Source organism: Mandrillus leucophaeus, unplaced genomic scaffold (assembly GCF_000951045.1).
Source record: "Mandrillus leucophaeus isolate KB7577 unplaced genomic scaffold, Mleu.le_1.0 Scaffold900, whole genome shotgun sequence".
Classification (NCBI taxonomy): Eukaryota; Metazoa; Chordata; class Mammalia; order Primates; family Cercopithecidae; genus Mandrillus; species Mandrillus leucophaeus.
This window is the reverse complement of record NW_012109809.1, coordinates 610,158-628,531: the sequence shown is the minus strand read 5'-3', so window position 1 is coordinate 628,531 and position 18,374 is coordinate 610,158. Positions and strand designations below refer to the sequence as shown.

The 18,374-nt window shown below is 38.8% G+C and overlaps 1 protein-coding gene across 2 annotated transcripts in view; it reads left to right on the top strand.

Moving 5' to 3' along the window:
- Positions 1-18,374, top strand: part of PHLDB2 (pleckstrin homology-like domain, family B, member 2) — a 248,940-nt gene that overhangs the window by 140,071 nt on the left and 90,495 nt on the right. The gene's annotated exons all lie outside the window — the stretch shown is intronic.

Below are 18,374 nucleotides of genomic sequence, written 5' to 3'. Positions count from 1 at the left end.
GGCAGTATTGATTAAAATTAAATTAAACTTAGTCAATTGTTTATTTATCTCGACTTGTTTAAGTGATTTCCCTTCTTTCAAGCAATAAGTGGTCAAAAGGCAGATAGCATGGAAGGGAAAAAGTAAGTGTCTTGTAATACTCATTCAGCATACTCAACTGCTAAGTAATGAAGATATGATATTATCATAATTACTATTTTTACTTTACAATATTTTAGAAACTTACCCCACCCACTCAATTTTTTTTTTTTTTTTGAGACAGAGTCTTGCTCTGTCACCCAGGCTGGAGTACAGTGGCACGATTCAGCTCCCTGCAACCTCGGCCTCCCAGGTTCAAGTGATTCTCCTTCCTTAACCTCCCGAGTAGCTGGGATTACAGGTGTGCACCACCATACCCAGCTAATTTTTGTACTTTTAGTAGTGATGGGGTTTCGCCATATTGGCCAGGCTGGTCTCAAACTCCTGACCTCTGGTGATCCGCCCACCTCAGCATCACAGGTTGCTGGAATTACAGGCATGAGCCACCAAGCCCGGCTGCACCCGCTCAGTTTTTGATTTAAAGCGAAATGCATTACAAACATGGAAGACGTGGTTGACCTGTGTTTGTTCCACCTCTTGTGAGCCTGTTTATACTATGACTATTCCCAGTTCATAAATCTTGGGTTAGGGAATGGTAATTCCAGCAAGTATATAGGTCTGGGGAATGTTACTTTGGAAAAATTGAGTATTACTCTTAAGGGAGTGTCTTTTGATGAGTAGTGTGGGATGGGGCAGGATGCCGACAAGATCGGAGTTTCCCTCCCATACACTCTTGTCAGCTTCCAGTTCAAGTCCACGGAGGTGGTTTCAGGGTCAAGAGAGCATCTTTATCCACATATGATTCCCAGGTTGATAATGCTCTTGCTTGAAATTAGCTTTGAGATCAAAAGATCAGAGGGTGCTTTTTCCTATAGCACTCCTGTGGTTCAAGAAGAGTATCTGAAGTACAGTACACACAGAAGTCAGGACCTCCGAGTTATCCCATGATTCTCCTCGTCACTGGGTGATCACATAGTAAAGGAAGACCCTTCCAGCTTTACGGGGGACTTGGTCAGAATCCTTGGTTAGGATTCTATGAAGAACTTGACCTAAAGATCTCCTCCAGTTTCAGAGAAGCAGTAACAGAACTGTAAAATATTCAAAGTATGTTAGTCTCTTCCTTAACATACATTTCTAAGGTGTGTGTGTGTGTGTGTGTGTGTGTATTTTAACCTTTTAATTGAGGCTGAAATTCTTGATATGGAGGGTTTGACAGTTTTTGTGAATGCTTTTACGTGTCAACTTTATGATGAAATCATTATTTGGGCACACAGTGGTGAAATTTAGCTACCCCACCTAACGTTATCTTGCAAATATCTAAAATGTGATGGCCTGCTTACTTGTTTTCTTGAAAATGTATTTGCTTTCAAACTTCTCCCAGGTACTTAAAAATACATGTATCAGTTTTTGGGAACTTAATTCAGTATGATAAAGAGTTAGTATTTTATACTTAAAAAAAAAAAAATGAGCTAGGAGCCAGTGATATGACTCCAACCTTCTTTGTAAAGTCAGCTACTATAATTTTTAAGTCAGTATATACATTTTATTTGATGTTGACTTGCAGAATGCTTGTAGCTTTTTAAAAAGATATTTTATTATGAAAAATATTAAACTACACAAAAATTTAAATATACACTAAAATAATAAAATAATAAACAAAGATCCATGTACCTATCACCCAGCTTTAACAATTATTTATATATGCTAATCTTGTTTCATTTGTAAACCTCGTTTTACCCCAAAACATGCATTGTTGTAAAGCAGATTCCAAACATCATTGTATTTCATTCATAATTTACAATGTAACTCTAAGAGTATTTTTAAGGTATATCATCATCACACTTAAAAATCACAGCATTATCATCTATTTTCCAGTCTCAAATTCTCTGATTGTCTCGTATGTCTTTTTTTAATTTTAATTTTTTTGAGACAGGATCTTGCTCTGTCACCCAGGCTGGAGTATAGTGGCACGATCTTGGCTTACTGTAGCCTTGGTCTCTTGGGTTCAAGTGATCCTCTCACCTCATCCTTCCCAGTAGCTGGGCCTGCAGGCTTGTGCCACCATGCCTGGCTAATTTTTGTGTGTTTTGTAGAGATGGGGTCTCACCATGTTGCCCAAGCTGGTCTCGAAGTCCTGGGCTCAAGTGATCTGCCTGCCTTGGCCTCCTAGAGTACTGGAATTATAGGTCTGATCTACTGCTCCCAGCATATACTTAAAAAAAAAATTACGGGATCTTGCTGCGTCACCCAGGCTGGAGTGCAGTGGCATGATCATAGCTCACTGCAGCCTTGACCTCCTGGGCTCAAGTGATCCACCTGCCTCTACCTTTGCCTCTGCCTCTGCCTCTGCCTCTGCCTCTGCCTCTGCCTCTGCCTCCTGAGTAGCTGGAACTACAGGCATGCACCATCATACCTGGCTAATTTTTTAAATTTTTGTAGAGATGGGGTCTTGCTGTGTTGGTCAGTCTGGTCTCAAACTCCAGGGCTCAAGCAATCCTCATGCCTCAGTCTCCTAAAGTGCTGGGATTATGAGCCTGAGCCACCTTGCCTAGCTTTATACATTTTAAAAAACAGATGGTTTGTTCCAAACAGGATCCAAAACCATGTCCACACATTGCATTTAATTGGTATGTCCCCTCAGTGTCTTTAATAGAGAATACTTCTTTCTTCCTCTTGTTTTTTTTTTCTTTTTTCCCTTGCCATTTGATTATTCATGAGTCTTCCGCCCACCCCCCCTCCCACCACTGGGAACTTTCTCATATTTTAGAATTAGGTAATTGCATCTCTGTTTTTTTGTTTTTGTTTTTTTAAACCATGTTATTCTCTTCCTTGTATTTTCTGTAATCAGAGACAGCATACTTTGAATTTGTGTTGAGCTGAATTTATATATATATATATATACTTCAATACTTATTGACAGCGTCTCTTCTTTAAATATTGCTAAAGCTGCTTTAACACAAATGTGAGTCTAATTGATAAAAAGCACATCTTGATGATTTATGTAAAAGAAAGGAATTTTGCAAGTGTGAGAAAACTAATGACTCAAAAGTTTACTGAGGTTGCTTCTGCTTTCTGTCCTCCTCCAACCTGTCCTCCTCACTGGCTGAAGAGAGTTATCACAGGGAACATGCAGCTAAATTACTTGCAGAGTCTAAAGAATATTTTAAAGTTCCTACAGACTAGTCTTACTCAAGGGACTAGCACAAAACTTTTTTTAAAAATCCCTATGATTGATGGCTTACCTTCCTTACTAAGAGACCTATAAGATTTCTAAGAATTCCTAATGTAAAACTATGTAGACTGATTTAAAAGTAGCCTGCTCACAGGAGATGAAGATCGTCATTTGAAATATGGTTATTGCTGTTGATTGTGATTACTTTTAGGAACCTTCGAATACCATCTGGAATTTTTTTTTTTCTTCTTTTTTGACAGAGCTCAGTCTTCAGTACAGCTAGGGATAACAGAAGGGAATGGTAGCCCGGGGTTACACTCTTTTATTGTAACAGGAAGAAGCTGGAACTTCTTTTATATTGTGCTCTACTCCTTCCATCTGCACTTAATGTTCTCATTATCCCCTATCACTCTCCACTTCCTTCTGGGCCCCTTTTCCCTCCTGTAGCATCATTTGAGTCTTTTGTTCTTTCCCTAATGGTCTTCCTTACTTCTTCTTTTAGATGTCTTTGGAATATGATAAAGTAAAAGTTCAAAAAAAAAAAAAGAAAGAAAGAAAAGAAAAAGGAAAAAGAAAGGAAAAGAAAAGCAAGAAAGCAACCGTGTAATCGGTGTCCTGAGACATCGCAGCCACATTCTGGTCCCCAGTGACCCTCACCTTTCTCTCCAGCCCTGCCACACATCACTCCCAGCACCTGGTGAATTCTGAGGCTGTGTCTTGTTGTCTGAATTCTGAAGAGTCCCCATTGGCAGTCACAAAAAGCCTTTGTGTGTTTGAGGCCACTGTAGCATGTGGACAGCATGTGTGTCTGTCTCTGTGAGTGTATGTGTACTTGTGCGTGTCTACACACATTAGGATTTACAGCTGCCTGTTGTAATAGGCTCATTCTGAAAGAATAAACAAGCCTCCTTATTTTACCATTAAAATACATTTCTTCCTGTGGAACTGCTTTTTTGGATCTTTTTGATAATTGTAAACATCCTCCTTGGAGATTATCCACCTACCTACATGTATCTAGTGGGTAATAATTATTTTGTTCAAACAGGCAGGTCTTTGAGTGACAAAGAACATGGTGCAAAGGAAGAGGAGTTGGAATCCATTTGCTTCTGTGTTTATTTGCAAAACAGAACAATAAGGGGACTATGCCTGCTAACAAACAGGCTTTTTTCTCTCTCTGCTGTAGAATATAAAATCTTGTGTGTGGTGGAAGAGTTTTAAAGGAACAGAGGTTAGAAAGCCAGGATGAGTGAGTGGGAGAAGAGGAAGTTCTAAGGAGACATATTGAGATAGTGGGAAGATCCAGGGTTATGGATGGCTGCAGAAACTGTCGGGAATGGCATTGGAAGGAGAGGATCTGGGGCTATTTGCTCAGAGGGGGGTGTTTGCAGATGGGTTTGGGGATATGTGGACAGGTGAGGCTTGTTTGCAGAGATAGAGGAGGTTGAGGATATAAGAATGAAAGGAAGTATTTGTGAAGTAGCTAGGTCTATTTGCAGAGGGGGAGTTGAGGGGACTAAAAGTTTAACTGAAGATGGTGTTTGGAGAACAGAGGATGAGGAAAATAGGCTGCTTTTTGACTTTTGAAATGAGAATATTGCTAGGAAGTGGTTGTTTCTGGTGCTTCTAATAATTAGCTCCCTCTTCCTTGTGTTTTGATGTTGGGATTAGTGGAAAAAGAGACAAGTTTTTGTGTCCATTGTTGTCCATTGTAAAGCTTGGAGTTTCAGGTTGAACTAGATTTGTTTTTCCCTTCAATCCTCTAAAAGCTTCCCCTCAGGCCCCATCTGCTGCCATTGGTGGCCACAGAAATACCCCCACAGAATTCATGTAAAGAATGGCACTGCTTCTGAAGTACTGCTCTAAGCTGATGTCTGAATTCAATTACATGTCATCAGTGCATGCTTTATTCATAACATCATCTTATTGTAAACATCAGTGCTGAAAGAGACCAGCCTGTGGACCACCAGTGTGTGGGGAGAGCTTTGAACACCAGACATCAACCACTGTCTGCCACAAAATATGGACTCCGAGTCAGGGTCTCTGTTCCATGGCTCTTGCAGGGCATGGGTGTAGACTCAAACTTTGTTATAAAGTGGAAATTTTGACCCACACCCTAATTTTTTTTTTGAAATGAGTTTTCCTGAATTTGCTTCTGTAATCTAAATCCCTCTGCATTTTCTCAACAATATGAAATGATTTACAGTTTTCTATCACTTGCTCTTGCAGTCGGTCCCTCTTCCATTAATTCCTACTATATTGATTGGATGATCCTAAGCAGTGTCTTTATATGACAGTGTGAAATGACAAGTAATATGTTGTATAATTTGGGGACTCTCTATACTCACTTGGTGTAAATTACCTAGATAATTGCATTTATATAGGCCAGACTTGAAGTCCCTCTTCTCTAACACAACACAGCACAATACAACACAACAGACATTTAAATTTGTTTCTTTGCTTTTAAAACTTGGTTCTTGGCCCGGCATGGTGGCTCATGCCTGTAATCCTAGCACTTTTGGGAGGCCAAGGCAGGTGGATTACTTGAGCCCAGGAGTTTAAAGACCAACCTGAGCAACATGGCAAAAACCCATTTCTACAAAAAGTAAAAAAAAAAATAGCCAGATGTGGTGGCTTATGCCTGTAGTCCCAGCTACTGGGGGCGCTGAAGTGGGAGAATGGCTTGAGCCTGGGAGGCGGAGGTTGCAGTGAGGCAAGATTGTGCCACTGCACTCCACCCTGGGTGACAGACCCTGTCAAACAAACAAACAAACAAAAACAAAAAACAAACAAACAAAAAAATTCAAAAAAACCTTTGTTCCTTCGGTGTGTTTTCATTATCTTGGAATTCTGATCCCTACAGTATCATAAATTCACTGTTGGTGGTTTATAGTTTGAGGGATCAGCTTCATTCTGGTGCTATCTGATATAAATGAAGCTGGAGAATTTTATTTCAAAACAGATACCAGAATTGTACCAAAGAGAAAAGAATCTCCCAAAGAACTTTTAAAAATGATTCCTAATTTGATTTTTCAGGTAATTTTATTTTCCAGGGAAAAAGTATTGTGACTTTCTGTGGGTACCTTCCAGCGATCTCTTCATGACTTCTTGGCATTTTCTAATGAGGTGATGTAGTAGGTTTCAGATGATAAAATAACAAGAGCACTGGGGGGATTTAATTAATGAATTGGAAAGTAAACACAAACATTTTGACATATATTAATTTCTTTCCTGTTTAGACTTCCCAGTGTTGTCTTTTCTCTCAGATGGGCACCAGATGCATTCGCTTCTAGCCCATTCTGTGGATACGCATGTAATAAGGCATGTAGCCATTAAGGCCTTTGGGACTGTTTTCCTTCCACAGTAACATAATGCAGGGATTGTATAGTTTCACTGAGACCTCTTTTTTGTTTACGTAAAATATACAGGAAACCCCAAACAAACATATCAGTATAGATCAAGAAGACAGGCTGTAAACTTTGGCATCTTCTTTGCCTCTTCTCTTACACATGTTAACACAGACCTTCCTTCCCCACTTCCCTCCCTCATGTTGTCACCTTGGCAATGCCTCTTGTGTGCTCTCCTTCACCTCCCACCATCCTAACTCTAACTCTGCTTTCTTCCTCTACATTCAACTGCAATCTCTGATGTGTACAATCATGTTCCTCCCACTCTCATTGCCTAGGGAATTAAAACCAAACTCTTTTCACTGTGTTCTTCATCCTCCTGCCTCTTCTCTCCTTGCCCACACCCTAATCCGCATTCAGAGTACATGATTGATGACTGGTCCGCATTTCCTAGGAGTTTCTAATGGGGTTAGGCCTGCTCACACCTAAAATGAAAAGGGCACTTTGGAAGTAGGGAAGGCAAGAGCTATCAGTAACCATTGTTGTCCCTCATGGGGTCAGAAAAGTCACCCATCGGAATTATTCTGTACCTTTTGAGTTGAATTGATTTGAAGGTTAAGAGAAATCAATTTGAAACAAATATACATGTGCATTCAGCTGTGGCAGGTAAACTAAGCCTCAGGAAAATGAATGGATTCCATATTTGTATCTGATGGTAAATCTCTAAATGCACAACCTTTTACACATCCTAAACAGGACCAATACGCTTGAACTAAAAAAAAAAAAAAAAAAAATGGGGTAACAAACACGAATAACCCTCTAAATTTTCTCTGGAATATCCTGCTATCCCAGTCATCTGTAACTTTCCTCTACAGATATGCATGGCCAAGAAGAAATGGTGCATGGCTGTTTCTAAGATGTGGTTTATTATTTGCAAATATCCTGCTTGTTGCTTCCCTAGAGTTTGTAAAGCTGATCTTTCAGCCAACACTACTTTGGAAAACTCTGCTGTTATATTTTGTTTGGCCAACCAGTCTGCTTTGGTAATCATAGTTATTGGTTTTTAGAAAAAGTGTATGATGGAGAGGGGGAGAAGTGGTGGCACTTTCTGGGGTAGTAGGGAATCTGTATTGTAGTTTAATACTCTATAGTTTCTTTAGCCCAAATAGAGAGGGGACAGAGTTTCATAATATTTTAGTCAGGTGGTTAAGTAGCATTTCCAACTACAAACAGATTCGAGTATATTAATGTATTTTATCATCTAAAAAGTAACATCGGTATCTTATACTGCTGAGTCAAAAGCCAAACCTTTGAGTATTCATTTTGACAAGAGGTATTAAACCCTTCAATTCTTTACGTTAGAGTAAATATTTAAAATGCAGTTTGGGTGTAAGTGCTTAGCTTTTTATTCTGCTTAGTGACATCTGCCCTGGCTTGCTTTCTGGGTTGCTGTGTCTGCATATTATGGGAATACTCTTAACTTAGTTCTGTTTCCCATTTTGTATGTATTTCTTTCAAAGCAAAGTCTTTCTTACTAACTGGCATTAATTCTTGCCTATTCTAAACTCTCAGAGATTTTTTTGTAGCCACACCTAAATACTGGCAGGATTACTGTCCAAGTTAAATCACTTTTAGGGGAGGCATGCTGCTTGGACCCAGGAGGGCATATCTTACATGGTGGTGGGGATGGAAAAGGATTTAGATAACCATGAGTAAGAAATACACGATTATTAAATATAGTTCATCCCAGGAGACTTACAGTCCTGGATTTTAAAAAACGGTGTTATAGAAACTAATGATTTTTCCTATATGGATTTTGCTTTAATTCTATCAGAGATAGAATGTTTGTTGGATGTACCAGTGGTCTGACCTAATAGGGGCTTGGAAGTTTGTTTACATCCTTTAACTCACAGAATTTTAGGTGTGCAAGTGGCTTTATGCTACTATTGAATAATACCTGTCAGATTCCCTTTCCTTCAGTGGGCTTCTTCGCCATTTCTTTATACTGTAACCTCCTCAAAACTACTGCTCTCACTGTATTCGCCCCGCTGCATGTTCCTTTTCCTGTCCACCAATTCTCTCCATTAAGGAATGCATAGCAATTATTTGTTCATAAGTATGTTTTTCCCTTTGGACTCTAAGCTACGTAAAGGCAGGAAATGATATCTCTTACCATATGTCTCCCAATGCCTAGCTCAGGACCTGATTTACAGTAGGCACTTAATGAAGATTAGCATCCTCATAGTAACAAAGAAGCTCCAAATCTCAGTGGCCGCAGACAATCTTGGGTTGACGAGGACCTCGTTCCATGTTGTCCTCATTCAGGCATGTGGGCTAACAAAGCCTCCGCAAGCCTGAATGGAGGCTAGTTGTCTTAGCAGGGGAGTGGGAAATGGTGAACCATGCTCTGACTCATGATGCTTCAGCTTGGAACTGGCACATTACTTTCTCTCATGTTTCATTGATCAAAGCAAGGGACGTAGCCACACCTAACCTCACAGAGACGAGGAAGAGCAACCTCGCTATGTTCCTGAAAGAAGAAGAACTGGAATATTAGTGAGTAACACTAATGCCTGCTAAGTCAATGTCTGATAAACAGTAGGCATGAATTTAATGAATGAAGTGCCTAAAACTACCCATTGAGATTTTTAATTTTTTTCCCTGTACAATAAACAGAACTACTCAAATATGGAAGTAATGTGGCTATATTCTAAAAAACAATGTTAATATTATCTTAGCTATTATTCAGCAAACATCTAGAGACTTTTTCATAACAATTCTGTTAGCTGTATTCGTATCAGGGAAGTGTTTGATTTTTTAGTTTTTCAGATGCATAGAGTGGAACAGATAAATACGTGTGATTAATGTTTTTGCCAGAGTCATTTAGAAGAGTTGGAAAAAATGTTGCAGTCTTCAGTATTTATATATTAATTAGTCTGATCAAGACTTTTTTTTTTTTTTTTTTTGAGGCGGAGTTTTGCTTATTGCCCAGGCTGGAGTGCAATGGAACAATCTCAGCTCACCACAACCTCCGCCTCCCAGATTCAGGTGATTCTCCTGCCTCAGCCTCCCGAGTAGCTGGGGTTACAGGCATGCACCACCATGTCTGGCTAATTTTTTGTATTTTTAGTAGAAATAGGGTTTCTCCATGTTGGTCATACTGGTCTCGAACTCCTGACGTTAGGTGATCTGCCTGCCCGGGCCTCCCAGAGTGCTGGGATTGTAGGCGTGAGGCACCGCGCCTGGCGAAGAAGTTCTTTAACCTTTTTTGGAAAAGTTAGTATCTGGCTTGAAAATTGGGCAAGAGCTAAGGAAAAATCAACTTAAAATGTTTAATTGGCCACAGTGGCTCACACCTATAATCTCAGCACTTTGGGAGGCCGAGGCAGACGGATCACTTGAGGTCAGGAGTTAGAGACCAGCTTGGCCAACATGGTGAAACCCTGTTTCTACTAAAAATACAAAAATTAGCCAGGCATGGTGGCACACACCTGTTATCCTAGCTACTGGGGAGGCTGAGGCAGGAGAATCACTTGAACCTGGGAGGCGGAGGATGCAGTGAGTTGAGATCTCACCATTGCACTCCAGCCTGGGCAACAGAGCGAAACTGTCTCAAAAAAATAAAAAAGAAAAAAAGAAAATGTTTAATCAGCTTTAAAATGAAGTGTTGCTACATATTCTAGTATTTTAATGGTGAGTTCTTTTTCCTGCTTGTCAAAACAGTCCAAGTATATAAAATGTAGAAAATATGAACTAGTATGAGAGAGGTAAGTTAAAAGTCATTGGTAAAACTACCATCCAAATAAAATCACTACTGATTTTTTTGGTGTGGTTTCTTCCAGTCCATTGTTATTGTTATTATTGTTGTGGAAGAATAGGCATATTGAGGAGGCAAGAGAAGATACTGGCTTGTACTAGAGAGGCCACTGTGGAAATGCTAAGAAATGATCAGATTCAGAATATGTTTTAAGGACAGTGTTGGTAGGATTTATTGATGGATAAAATGAGGAAGGGGGTGCTAGTGACAGAGGAGACCAATGTTGATTCCCAGGATTTTGGCTTGATCCCTACCTGTGTGTATGGTTGGGTGTATGTACAGTTGACTTTTGAGCAACTCAGCGGTTAAGAACACTGACAGCCTGCTAAATTGAAAATCTGCATATAACTTTTTACTCCTCCAGAACTTAACTACTGTTAGTTTACCATTGACCAGAAGCCTTACTAATAACAAAGCCAATTAACACATATTTTAATACAAAATAACACATATTTTATATGTATGATAGACTATATTCTTATAATAAAGTAATTTAGAGAAAAGGTTATTAAGATGTTCACAAGGGAGAGAAAATGTATTTTCTAAAATGCTAAAACATGGAGAAACCTTGAAAACTTTATTTGTTTTTATTATACTTTAAGTTCTGGGATACATGTGCAGAAGGTGCAGGTTTGTTACATAGGTATACACGTGCCATGGTGGTTTGCTGCAACTATCAACCCATCATCTACATTAAGCATTTCTCCTAATGCTATCCTGCCTGTAGCCCCCCACCCCTTGGGAGGCCCTGGTGTGTGGTGTTCCCCTGTCCATGTCCACGTGTTCTCATTGATCAGCTCCCACTTATGAATGAGAACATGCAGTGTTTGGTTTTCTGTTCTTGTGTTAGTTTGCTGAGAATGATGGTTTCCAGCTTCATCCATGTCCCTGCAAAGGACATGAACTCATCCTGTTTTAAGGCTGCATAGTATTCCATGGTGTATATGTGCCACATTTTCTTTATCCAGTCTATCATTGATGGGCATTTGAGTTGGTTCCAAGTCTTTGTTATTGTGAACAGTGCTGCAATAAACATATGTTTGCATGTGTCTTTATAGTAGAATGATTTGTAATCCTTGAGTATATATCCAGTAATGGGATTGCTGGGTCAAATGGTATTTCTAGTTCTAGATCCCTAAGGAATCACCACACTGTCTTCCACAATGGTTGAACTAATTTCCATTCCCACCAACAGAGTAAAAGTGTTTCCATTTCTCCACAGCCTCTCCAACATCTGTTGTTTCCTGACTTTTTAATGATTGCCTTTCTAACTGGTGTGAGATGGTATCTCATTGTGGTTTTGATTTGCATTTCTCTAATGGCCAGTGATAATGAGCTTTTTTTCATATGTTTGTTGGCTGCATGAATGTGTTCTTTTGAGAAGTGTCTGTTCGTATCCTTTGTCCACTTTCTGATAGGGTTGTTTTTTTCTTGTAAATTTGTTTAAGTTCTTTGTATATTCTGGATATTAGCTCTTTGTCAGATGGATAGATTGCACAAATTGTCTCCCATTTTGTAGGTTGCCCGTTCACTCTGATGATAGTTTCTTTTGCTGTGCAGAAGCTCTTTAGTTTAATCAGATGCCATTGGTCAATTTTGACTTTTGTTGCTATTGCTTTTAGTGTGTTTTAGTCATGAAGTCTTTGCTCATGCCTATGTCCTGAATGGTATTGCCTAGATTTTCTTCTAGGGTTTTTATAGTTTTAGGTCTTACGTTTAAGTCTTTAATCCATCTTGAGTTAATTTTTGTATGAGGTGTAAGGAAGGGATCCAGTTTCAACTTTCTGTGTAGGGCTAGCCAGTTTTCCCAACACCATTTATTAAATAGGGAATCCTTTCCCCATTGCTTGTTTTTGTCAGGTTTGTCAAAGATCAGATGGTTGTAGATGGGTGGTGTTATTTCTGAGGTCTCTGTTCTGTTCCATTGGTCTATCTGTTTTGACACTAGTACCATGCTGTTTTGGTTACTGTAGCCTTGTAGTATAGTTTAAAGTCAGATAGCATGATGTCTCCAGCTTTGTTCTTTTTGCTTAGGATTGTCTTGGCTATGTGGGCTCTTTTTTGGTTCCATAGGAAATTTAAAGTAGTTTTTTTCCAATTCTGTGGAGAAAGTCAATGATATCTTGATGGGGATAGCATTGAATCTATAAATTACTTTGGGCAGTATGGCCATTTTCACGATATTGATTATTCCTATCCATTAGCATGGAATGTTTTTCCATTTGTTTGTGTCCTCTCTTATTTCTTTGAGCAGTGATTTGTAGTTCTCCTTGAAGCGGTTCTTCACATCCCTTGTAAGTTGTATTCCTAGGTATTTTATTCTCTTTGTAGCAATTGTGAATGGGTGTTCACTCATGATTTGGCTCTCTGTTTGTCTGTTATTGGTGTATAGGAATGCCTGTGATTTTTGCACATTGATTCTGTATCCTGAGACTTTGCTAAACTTGCTTATCAGCTTAAGGAGATTTTGGGCTGAGACAATGGGGTTTTCTAAATATACAATCATGTCATCTGCAAACAGAGACAATTTGACTTCCTCTTTTCCTGATTGAATACCCTTTATTTCTTTCTGTTGCCTGATTGCTCTGGCCAGAACTTCCAATACTATGTTGAATAGGAGGGTGAGAGAAGGCATCGTTGTCTTGTGCTGGTTTTCAAAGGGAATGCTTTCAGTTTTTGCCCATTTAGTATGGTGTTGGCTGTGAGTTTGTCATAAATAGCTCTTATTATTTTGAGATACGTTCCATCAGTGCCTATTTTATTGAGAGTTTTTATCATGAAGGGCTATTGAATTTTGTCATCTATTGAGATAATCATGTGGTTTTTGTTGTTGGTTCTGTTTATGTGATGGATTATGTTTATTGATTTGCATATGTTGAACCAGCCTTGCATCCTAGGGATGAAGCTGACTTGATCGTGGTGGATAAGCTTTTTGATATGCTGCTGGATTCGGTTTGCCAGTATTTTATTGAAGATTTTCACATTGATATTCATTAGGGATATTGGCCTGAAATTTTCCTTTTTTGTTGTGTCTCTGCCAGGTTTTGGTATCAGGATGATGCTGTCCTCATCAAATGAGTTAGGGAGCATTTCCTCTTCTTCTGTTGTTTGGAATAGTTTCAGAAGGAATGGTACCAGCTCCTCTTCGTACCTCTGGTAGCATTCAGCTCTGGTTCTGGGATTTTTTTGGTTGGTAGGCTACTAATTGCTGCCTCAATTTCAGAACTGGTTATTGGTCTATTCAGGGTTCTGGTTATTGGTCTATTCAGGGTTCGATTTCTTCTTGGTTTAGTGTTGCGAGAGTGTATGTGTCCAGGAATTTATCCATTTCTTCTTGATTTTCTAGTTTATTTGCATAGAAGTTGGTACTCTACACGTTCAGAGAAACTTCTCTAGTAATGAACTATAGAAATGATACTTAAAAGTATAGTCTTATATTTACCGTTTATTAAGTGGAAGTGGATCATCATGAAGGTCTTCATCCTCTTCGTCTTCATGTTCAGTAGGCTGAGGAGGAGGAAGAGGAGGAGCTGGTCTTGATGTCTCTGGGGTGGCAGAGGCAGAAGTGGAGGAGGTAGAAGGGGAGGCGGGAGAGGCGGGCACACTTAGTGTGACTTTACGCCCTTTTGTAAAGTGTAACTTTACAAAAAGTAAACTTTTTACTTTTTTTATTTCTCTAAAAATTTTTTTTATAGGACCAATCCTTCTTCATCCGTTTGCTGTAGTTCAGTGCCTGTATCATAGAAGGGTCCATGTTGTAAAAGAAGGCAAAAGCAGTCTTGAATAATCGGAACCCTTCTGCCAGATTGTGTGATGTCAGTTTGTTTGCTGGTACTGCTTGTTCTACATCTTCTTCGTCATCTGACAGTGGTTTAGAAGCACTTTTCTATATTAAGTTGTCCTCTGTTAATTCCTCTTTTGTGGTGTATTAGCACTTGAATTTCTTCAAGACCCGTATCTTGAAACCCTTCACCCACTGCCTTTTTTTTTTTTTTTTTTTTGGCCATATCCACAGTCTTTTTGGTGATTTTCTTGGCTGTCTCTGTTGTAAATTTTGTGAAGTGATATACAATATCTGGACACAGTTTTCTCCAACAGATATGTATTATTTTGGGCTCCATGGCTTTCATGGCCTTTTCTGTAACAATGATGGTATTGTCAACAGGGTAATACTTCCAGGCTTTTATGTTTTTCTCTCTATCGGGGTTCTCTACCATAGCATTGACAGTGCTTTCCATAGGGTACCGTAATGAGCCTGAAAGGTCCTTAGGACCCCCGATCTAAAGGCAGAATTAGAGATGTGTTTGGGGGCAAGTAGACCACTTTCATGCCTTTGGTGTTGAACTAATGGAGTTCTGAGTGGCCAGAGGCATTGTCTAATGTCAAAAGAACTTTAAAAGCAGTCCCTTACTGGCAAAGTACTTCCTGACTCCAGGGACAAAGCGTCAATGGAACCAATCCGGGAAAAGAGTTCTCATTGTCCAATGAGAAGTCTGTTAGCTTGTGGTACAGCTAACAGACTAGTATTTATATTTTCCTTTTAAGGCTCAGGGTTAGCAGCTTTATAGAGGACAGTTCTGGTCATAACTATGACTGCGTATGCACAAAATGGTAGAGTAAGTCTGTCCTTGCTGCCTTAAATCCTGGTGCTCGCTTCTCTTCCTTACTAGTAAATGTCCTTTGTGGCATTTTTATTTTTTTCAGGATTGGGCAAATTTTGTCTTCATTAAAAACCTGTTCATTTAAGTGCTTAGGAGTTGATTTAAAAATATGCAAATAAATAAAAACAATGAAACCACCCTGTTCAGCCAGATATCCTTTCTCCTCAGGGAATTTATATGGTATCCAAGAACTTATCTGCTGCCTCTTGGTTGACAGAAGCTGCTTTTGCTGTTATCTTGATATTTTTTCGGCCAAACCTGTTTCTAAAATATCAAACCATCCTTTGCTGGCATTAAATTCTCCAGCTTTAGATTCCTTACCTCCTTTTGCTTTAAGTTGTCATGTAATGATTTTGCCTTTTCTTGAATATTATTAGAGTCTATAGGCATGCCTTTTTTTAAAGGAATCCTGTGCCCACTTAAAAGGTGCACTTTCACTGAGACTCAAAGTTATTTCACAAAAAGTATAAAATTTTCATACCTTCTGGCATAGCTTGCAGTGACAACTTCACAATTTTCCTTTTCTTTATTTTAATAGTGGTCCTTATGCTGGATTCATTTATTTTGAAATGGCAGGCAACTGTAGCTGCAGGCCTCAATCTCTGGTACATATCAGACAATTCAACTTTTTCTTGTAATGTCATGACTTGTCTCTGCTTCCTGAGTGCACTTCCAGCATCACTAGCGGCATTTTGTATGTGTCCCATGGTGTTATTCAGGGTTTATAGTATTAAAATAAATGTGTTAAAAATACTTGAGAACCATGAGATATAACTTAATTACTGCAATATTAAATTTACTGGAGAGATGAACTGCACATGCACAGGTGGTTAGCAGCACGTGGCGTTTTCAGTGAATACCTGCAACACTTGAGTTCACTGCAGTAGCAACAGGGGGTGTCCACTTACTGTAGTATGGTATGTACTACAGTGAATTTTATGCAACCATGATATAATATCATATTTTTATGTTTGTTTACATTTCTCTCTACTGAGAATGGCATTGTGTGTAGTCTGTGTTACTTTTCATAAGACATTTGTGTATGTTTTATGGTTGTAAATGATGAAACAGACTAGTAGCCACAAATATTTTATGCTCATCACATACCTCACTTTTCTTTTTTGTTTTTTCAGTATTTCTGGGCTATGCAGTTTGAGTTTTTTCAAATTATTGCAAATCTCCAAAAAATTTTCCAGTGTATTTATTGAAAAGTTGCGTGTAAGTGTACCCATGTAGTTCAAGCCTGTATTGTTCAAGAGTCAACTGTATAAGAAAACGGCACTCATTGTATTACATACGGAAATATACCTGTGTGTGTATAATCCATGTGTGTGGGTGTGTGTCTGTGTAAAAAAGCTGCCCTGATATGTTTTTTAAAACTAACTTAACATTTTATGAATGTACTTTTTGTGCTATAAAATGTACTTCGAAATATAATTTTAAATGATTGTATAATATGCTCTCATGATATATTATAGCTTATTTGATTTTTTCCCTATTATTTGGCATTTATGGTATTTTCCCATTCTAATAAATAACACTGTAATGTCCTCAGATTCATCTATTTCCTTGTTTTTTCAATTCCAAAATATTTAACTTGAGAGAATTGGCCGAGGCTTGCTGGAATTTCAATATGGCAAACCAACGAGAGGGGATGTTACTTCGGAATAGAGGAGTCTCAGTTTTAGTCCTCTAAGCGGGCATGGTAAGATAGGTCTCAAGCTAGGCTGGTGTTGCTTTTAAAACCGGAATTGATAGCAGTAGACACATGCTGAGAAGAGTGTTTGTCTTGGAGGCAGAAAGGGCACTGTCCCAGAGGAAATGAAAGCCTTACCAAGAGCTAGATGGCAGGACTAGATCCCAGCTGGGAGCCAAATATAATGAAGAAACTTCATTTTTTTTTAGGTACATTTAAAAAGATAAATTATGTTTGTATCTATCTGGGCAGGGCTTTGGGTTAGAGGATAAGGAACCCAAGGCAGAGTTTGTTGGGGAAGGCTGCACCTTTATGGGCAGTTGGGTACCTGGCCCATCACCAGGATTTATGCAGCCAGACTGTTTCGTGGTCTTGTGGATAAAGAAGGAGCTCTTTACTAGGCTGTCTGAATTTGCTCAGAAACTGTGTGAAGCTGAGCAACAGGGTGAAGGTCCTTAATCCATGGCTGAGAGGGAGTGAGGAAGGCTTTGATTAAAATGGAAAGCTTACATTCATTGAATTTCTCACCTCTGGGGCAACGAGAGCTAGAGGGGTGGAAGATAAAAATACTAGATATAACCTCTTCCTTAAACCTGTGGCCTAGTTACAAAGACAACCACATTATGAAACCATTACTAACCATATGTGATACTGTTTATATATAGACCAGAGATGTCATAATTAGTGTCTGATGTGCCTAAGGGTTGGAGGACAGTTTTAGTGGTTCATGAGTTCAATGACAATGTTTAAATTGTATTTTCACTTTACTGATAATCTAAGAAAAAAATTTTTAACAGGTAGAATTATAAGTCTTCCCATTTGCAGTAATAGTTTGTAATTAAAAGACATTTTCATAGGCTAAAACTTTAGTTTTTTAAGTTAACATTGTTCAAACCAGGGATCAAAACATATTTTCTTAAAAATTTTAATCGTGGAACATAGAATCCTGATCTATTCCCTGAAAGTGTGAGTAGGTCCTGATAGGATGAGCTTAGTGCATTTGGGGTACTAGAAAATTTGAAGGGTATAACAGTTTCAGGTTTTTAAATATACCATCCTGATCACGTGTCAGTAATTGGTGGAATACCCTTTTCTTTGTTATTACCTGCCTCTGATGACTAAAGGAGCTTTAAGTCTTTTTGTTGAGAAGGTAACTCCCAGAGTCCTCGTTTAAAGAACCATCTTCTAACTCTCACGTTATTGATCAGTGTCTAACGTAAACTTTTCTTTTTCTGCCCAAACGTGAATTTTGTTTCCTCAGGACTTTATTTCTGAGCAGTTAATGATTCTAGCAGAGACATCTATAGTAAAGTCCATTGCATTATGCCTTTGGGCATTAGCTAGTCACTAGGCAAGCAGATGTTCCTTGAAGGGCCAGAACATTAAGGAGAAATTGTCTTTTTTATGTCCCAGCCTAATCCTGCGCCTTTACTTGGTTAGGGATTTGTTTCACTCAAATGTCATTGCTGTCCTTTTAAGTTATTTTTCTTTTGTACATAAGATATCTCAGATCAGTGATCTTTATTCTCCTCTAATTTGCTGTATGGTTTTAACAGGTTTATTAGTAAAACTGAGTTTGTGTTTATTTGCATTAGGTCAGACCGCA